At 37.1% G+C, this 7595-nt stretch overlaps 1 pseudogene; it reads right to left on the bottom strand.

The window, feature by feature from the left end:
• Window positions 1–735: 735 nt before the first annotated feature.
• LOC100950047 lies at window positions 736–1502 on the bottom strand (annotated as a pseudogene).
• Window positions 1503–7595: the final 6093 nt, after the last annotated feature.

The raw sequence follows: 7595 nt of genomic DNA, 5'->3' as shown, positions 1-7595 counted from the left end.
TCTATCATTCAGCATAAGGTTATTTAGCTTCCATGTTTTTGTATGAGACTGGAGATTCCTGTTGTTACTGAGTTCAACTTTTATTCCATGGTGGTCTGAGAAGACGCATGGAATAATTTCTATTCTTTTAAATTTACTTAGGTTAGACTTATGGCCTAAGATGTGATCGATTTTGGAGTATGTTCCATGGACTGAAGAGTAAAATGTATATTCAGTTTTGTTCGGATGAAATGTTCTGTAGATGTCTGTTAGATCCAAAGGATGAATAGTTAAATTTAAATCCAAAATTTCCTTGCTAAGCTTCTTATTGGAGGATCTATCCGACACTGCCAGAGGATTGTTAAAATCTCTGACTATGATAGAGCTGGGAGAGATCAAGTTGCTCATGCCTGTTAGAGTATCTCTTATAAATTGAGGCACATTCTGGGCGGGTGCATAGATATTGATAATTGAGATCTCATCATATTGGCCATTACTCTTAACAAATATAAAATGGCCATCCTTATCTTTGTTTATCAGAAAGTGACTCTTCCATCAAGGGGGATCACTTTTCCCCTGTATTTATTCTTGTAAAAGTCACGTTCCTCTTGCTATTTCCTTTTTTGGGTAAGCTGTTCTTGCAAGTTACAGCTTAGGGTAGTTTAAGTCCAACTTCATAAATCCATTTGATTTCACAGATGAATGTGGTTCTGGTAGCTGTTGTTGGTTAGAAGTAAATTCTCGCACTTAACAAGCCTATCTTATTAGATAGGCCAAACCAGCTCCTACTCCAGCAACACCTGCAAAAGCCAGCAGCACATTTCTGACCCTGCTTTCCAGGTCTTCCAGGTGGAAGAACTCCACAAAGCCATCCCAGCCTTGTTGTTTGACTAGCAACAAGGACATCTGCGGTATTTTCTGCTAATGGTTCGATATAGCTTTCTTGGTTTACGGTCTTCAGGTGTTTGGTCACAAAGCCACCTAAAGAAATTAGGTCACAGTTTGTTAAGCCATAACTGGACCATCACTCCAGACAAAGATCTGACATCGTCTCCGGTTTTGAGGTCCACTTTGCGAAGCATGCCTCGGAAGGCCATCTCAGGGTTGCGCTGCACCTCGTTCCCAACGAGGCGCCAGGTCTCCAGTGCCTTCCTGCTGGCGCCTCCTGCCCTGCTTGCTCATTGACTTCGCACCCTTGGTGCCAGTCTCCTGCTCCCAAATGTACCAAGAGATGATCTCTAGCAACTGCCAGTATAACTCATCCTCCTCCTCTGCTGGGGGAGGTGGGAAAGAAAGTAACCCAGCAGTGCTGGGGCCGTTACTGGCCTCGCCGACAAACTCCAGCAAAGGCAGGACCTCTGGTTGCTTCCTGAGAGGCTCCAGCCCAGACACGGCCATCTTACCTTGGGGCAACTTGATGGCATCGGCAGCATGGGCTTCCATCTCGTCTGGTAGCCACATGCTGTGCAGAGGTTCGGCGCAAAGAACAGCAGCCTTGTGAGGGTTATGGTGACATCGGGGACGACGGCACTCTACAGCAGTGTTTTTCAATGTTTTTTATCTCACTGCATACATGAACCTATAGTTAAACTTCCATGAATACTTAAATAACATTGATATATATATATATAGTGCAACCTTTTAAAAGTCAGTGGCTCAGCACCTGTATCTCAGCAGCTAGGGCACCAGCCGCGTACACCCAGAGCTGGTGGGTTTGAATCCAGCCTGGGCCTGTAAAACAACAATGACAACTACAACCAAAAAACAGCCGGGCACTGTAGTGGGCACCTATAGTCCCAGCTACTTGGGAGGCTCAGGCAAGAGAATCACTTAAGCCTAGAGTTTGAGGTTGCTGTGAGCTGTGATACCATAGCACTCTACCAATGGTGACAAAGTGAGACTCTGTCTCAACAAAATAAAAATTAAAATTAAAATTGCAACATTCTAAATTAGTCAATTTACTCTGTGATGAAGTTTGGTGTAAAAAGATTGCATTTCTTAAAGATTTATTTCAGTGCTTGAATACTCTTAGTAAAAGAGTACACAGGGAAATCATGAAAATATTTTCATATCTACATATAAAATGAATGCATTCAGAGAAAAATTACTGTTCTGTAAGGAAAAAATTAAAAGAGAAAGCAGTAGAAATGTTTGAGCTAGTGAAGAGATATAAACTGGATAAAAATCTTATTGAACAATACAAAATTTATTAAATGTAGAATATAAATATCTTAACACAATAACTAAGACCATACCATGAAGGCTATGTTAACCCGTTTGATGAAAATATTTCAAATTGTATATAAAACCAGCACATTGTACTCCATGATTGCATTGATGTACACAGCTATGGTTTGATAAAAAAATGCATTTCAAATTTATTTATGGAGAATAAGGATAAGGACCTTTAAAGAATATGGAACACATTTTGGTAAATAAAGATTATTACAAAATATAAGAAATAAAAACCATTTACAAAAAAACATATTGAACAAATTTTATAAATTTTAGATTTATTGTACACAAATTTTGAAAAATATTTCCCTGCATCTACACTTGACATAATATCTCTGGACAGGATGAGAAATCCTTTTGTTTTAAGTGCATGTACATCAACAAATTTAAATATTACAGAAGAGGAAGAGTTAGCAGAAATAAAAAAAGACAGGATTGTAATTAAAATATTCAATAACAGATATTTCAACCTTGTAGTTATCTCTCAACAGTAAATTTACAAATGTTACCAAAACAATAGAAATATTTCTTCTATTCTCAACATCTTATTTGTGTGAAGTGAGCTTTTCTGCAATGAATAATATTAAAAACAAAAATTGATCATAGTTAGAATCCTTGTAAGAAAATTTAAGAGTATGCCTGTTCAAAATTCAACCTTGCAAAGAAGATATTCTAAAAGAAGACAAGCTTGGCTATCTCATTAAATGTTAAATTATAATAGACATAAAAAATAAATAAATATAAAAACATTTCTTAAGAATTTTAATTACCAGGGAGGGGGGAGGGAGAGGGAAGGGGCTAATGGGTCAAGGGAGGGGGATTGGAGGGATCACATCTATGGTCTATCTTACAAGGGTACAAGTGAATCTTTCTAAGAGTAGAATATGAACGTTTTAACACAATAACTAAGAAAATGACATGAAGGCTATGTGAACCAGTTTGATGGAAATGTTTCAAATTGTATGTGAAAACACCACACTGTGCCCCAGAAGTGCATTAATGTACATAGTTACCATTCAGTTAAAAAAAAAAAAAAAAAAACTTTAGAGCCATCCAAATGAAAAAGATTGCTTTCAAAGTCAATAAAACATACAAATTTGTGGCTTTTCCTTTTTCCACAGAGTACAGTCTTCATGACTATCTAATTTTAGAATATAATGATCACTCCAAAAGAAAACCAAAACCCATTAGGAGTCTCTCCTATTTCTTTCCAAATTTCCCATCTGTAAGTACTAATCTCTATACAATGTTCTATTCTGGACATTTCAAATAAATTAAATGCTGATGTAATAAAAAAAGAATTTTAATTATCTTTTTATTACAAATTATAATAAATCATTTTGTTTTTTTTTTTGGCTATGATTGGGGTACATTTTGTTTGTGTTAATAAGTAAGTCAAAAGGGTACTTTTTTAACTTTTTTGGGGGGGGTCTACATAGTTTAAGGGTGCCACAAAAGGTTAATTATAAGTTCAAGTGTGCAATGACATTAAAAAAGGTTAAAGAACACTAAGTTAGGCCATTAACTTGATTCTTTTACACTGTATTCTATTTCCTCTTCTCTCATTCCTTCTCAAATCTCTTTTAATCAGGCTTTCATTCCCACCACCAAACCCAAACTACACTGACCAAGATCTCTAATAAAACCTCACATTGCCAAATTCAACTAGTCAACTCCAGGTCCTCATCTGAATCAATCTTGACAGCCTTAGACATACTTCATTAATCTCTCCTCTAAATACTTCATGTTTCCCTATATACAACTGTCCATAATTTTTCAACCTCTTCTGACTAATTCTTCTCTTCTTCTTACTGCTAAACACTAGTTTTCAAGGATTCTGTCTTCAGCTCACTTCTTCTATACTTTCAGTGACTCCTTCACTGTTTTCATCCAGCACCCTAGTTTAACTACCATCTAAATGCTGATGATGTCCAACTTTGCCCCAGAATTCCACAATCATATAGCCAACTGTCTACTTGACATCTTTACTTGAGTACCTAAGAGTATCTTCAAATTTAACATATTAAATATTGAATTCTCTGATTTCCTTCCCAAAACATACCCTTCCCAAACTTCCATATCTCAGAGAATGACAAATATATCCTTACAGTTATTCAGGCAAAAACTATGGAGTCAAAAATCAATTCCTCTTTGTCCAAACTATATGCTATCAACAAATCCTGTCAGGTCTAACTTCAAATTTTAAACAACTTACAACTTCTTATAGTCCCAGTGAACACCTAAATCTAAGCCAACATGCTGTCTTCCATGAACTAGTATAATCTTCTGCCTAGGCCCCCTCCTGCCACCCCTGACCACTATAATTCTAGTCTCAACGAAGCAACCCAAAATAAAGAACATGTCCCTTCTCTGTCCAAAGGCTTTAGTGGCTTCCTGGCCCATTCAATAAAAACGAATGCCCTTGACATGGCTTACAAAGCCCCTTTTTCTCTGTATAAGCCTATTTCCTTTTATTACCCTCACCTTAGTGCCCTCAACTACAATAAAATTGCCTTACTATTCTTGAACAAGACAGGCATACTCTTCAGGTGGAGATGAAATGCATGGATTAAAAGTATTTAAGGGCCTAGAAAAAGAGAAGAACAATACTTGTAATAGTGGGGGAAAGAAAGGAGAAAAATACAATTTACAAATATAATAGGGAACAGAGTGAAATGCCATGAGCAGAAAAAAATAAATACATTAACTCATTATAATGGTTATTTCAGAATGAGAGCATGAGGTTATTTCTAAATGACAGCATGATGAGCTCTTTTATTTCTTCATCAAATTTCCCCTATAACTTCAAAGGTTTTAAGTTTTGAAAAGACTCGTCTATTTCATGTTTACTCATACTCCTATGGTTCGACCTTTGTTTCAACAATGTAATCCTTACTTACAGGGTATAGATATTTAGGGATCTCAACAGAAAGCCAAAAGTGCTTTACCAAAGACCATACAACTTGACAACAGCACTAAATGCCTCTCCTACTGTTTTCCTTTGTGTTCCATCAATTTTTTTGTAGTGATATGTTTTTATGCCTTTTATTTTCTTCTTATGTATCTTGCATACATATTTTCTTTGTGGTTACCATGAAGCTTATGTAAAAAAAATTTATAAGAATCTATTTAAGCTCCTCTTCCTTCCCCTTATAATTTTGTGATTATACCTATCCTTAGTACATGTAAGCAGCCTTCCCCTAAGTAGCCTGAGGTAATCTGTGAAAATGGTTCACTATTCACTTGACCCAGAAAACTCCAAGAAGTCATGCAAGTCAAGAGACTCAAATATTTGTGTTCCCTTTAAGAACACACGTGAAACTGCCCAGGCCATCAAGGGTATGCATATATTAAAAGCCACCAAGTATCTGAAGGATGCCACTCTAAAGAAACAGTGTGTACCATTCCAACTTACAATGGTGGAGTTGGTAGGTGGGCCTAGGCCAAAGAGTGAGGCTGGATACAAGGCTGGTGACCCCAAAACAGTGCTGAATTTTTCCTGCACATGCTTAAAAATTCAGAGAGTAATGCTGAACTTCAGGTTTAAATGTAAATTCTCTGGTCATTCAGCATATCCATATGAACAAAGCACCCAAGATGTGTGGCTGAACTTAACACAACTCATGGTCGCATTAACCCACACATGAGCTCCCCCTGCCACATCAAGATGATCCTTACTAAAAAGGAACAAATTGTTTGCAAACCAAAGGAGGAGGTAGCACAGAAGAAAAAGATACCCCAGAAGAAACTGAAGAAACAAAAACTTATGGCATGGAAATAGATGTAACATAAAATAGATGCAAATAACAGTAAAAGGAAAAAAAATCTATTTACGCTGATAAGAATTCCCATCAAATACAAAAAACCAAGGATTTCAATTCCTTTCCCAAACTTTATTATTGATGTCACAATTTACATCTTTTATACTGTGCATCCATTAACAAATTTTTGTGATGATAGCTATCCTATCTTTTTTTTTTTTTTTTTTTGAGACAGAGCCTCAAGCTATCCTCCTGGGTAGAGTGCCATGGCTTCACAGCTCACATCTCACAGCAACCTCCAACTCCTGGGCTCAAGCGAGTCTCCTGCCTCTGCCTCCCAAGTAGCTGGGACCACAGGTACCCCAACGCCCAGCTATTTTTTTTTTTTTTGGTTGCAGCCGTCATTGTTGTTTGGCGGGTCCAGGCTGGACTCGAACCCACCACCTTAGATGTATGTGGCTGGCGCCTTAGCCACTTGAGCCACAGGCTCCGAGCCGATTATAGCTATCTTTAATATACCTTTTAACTTTCATAGTAAAAGTATATACTAACATTAAAATGGAATCCTTATTTGCAGGGTACAGGGTATAGTTATTTAGGGGTCTCAATAGAAAGCCAAAGGTACTTTACCAAAGCCCATACAACTTAGGACAATATTAGTACAATACACAATAACACAATATTACAATATTCTGCATTTGTCTATATATTTGCCTTTACCTGTTAGCTGTATATTTTCATATACTTTTATGTTGCTATTTAGCACCCTTTTATTTCAATATAAAGAACTCCTTTTTACATTTTTTTGCAAGGCGAGTCGACTGTGACAAGATTCCTTAAATTTTGTTTGGCTGGGAAAGCCTATCTCTCACTTTCATTTCAAAGGACTGCTCATTTTTCAATACAATGAATATATCATCCCGTTCCCTCTGGCCTGCAGTTTCCACTAAGAAATCTGATAGTCTTTTGAAGGCTCCCTTGTACATGACAAGTCATTTTCCTCTTACTCTTGTTAATTTCAAAATACTCTGCTTTGAGCCTGCGCACCCATAGCACAGTGGTTACAGCACCAGCCACATACACCAAAGCTGGTAGGTTCGAACCTGGCCCAGGCCAGCTAAACAACAATGACAAATGCAACAAAAAATAGCTGGGCATTGTGGCGGGCGGGCACCTATAGTCCCAGCTACTTGGGAGGCTGAGGCAAGAGAATTGCTTAAGCCCAGGAATTTGAGTCTGCTGTGAGCTGTGACACCACAGCACTCTACTGAGGGTGACACAGACTGTCTCAAAAAAAAAAAAAAATTCTCTGTTTTTGACTTTTGACAATTTGACTATACTGAGTTTCAGTATGGATTTCTTTGGGTTCATCTTAAATGGGTTCCTTGGGCTTCAAAAATTGATATCCTTCCCCAGATTTAGGGAGTTTTCAGCCATTATTTCTTTAAATAAGCTTTCTATTTTTTTAAGATATTTTATTAAATCATAGCTGTGTACATTAATGCAGTCGGGGGTATAATGTGCTGGTTTTATATAGAATTTGAAATATTTTTATCAAAATGGTTAACATAGTCTTCATGGCATTTTCTTTGTTCTTGTGTTAAGACATTTATATTCTAC

This window comes from Otolemur garnettii, unplaced genomic scaffold (genome assembly GCF_000181295.1).
Source record: "Otolemur garnettii isolate 467f Iridium unplaced genomic scaffold, OtoGar3 scaffold00179, whole genome shotgun sequence".
Lineage (NCBI taxonomy): Eukaryota > Metazoa > Chordata > Mammalia > Primates > Galagidae > Otolemur > Otolemur garnettii.
Note: the sequence above shows the minus strand (reverse complement) of the source record. Positions and strands in the feature narration are given on the sequence as shown.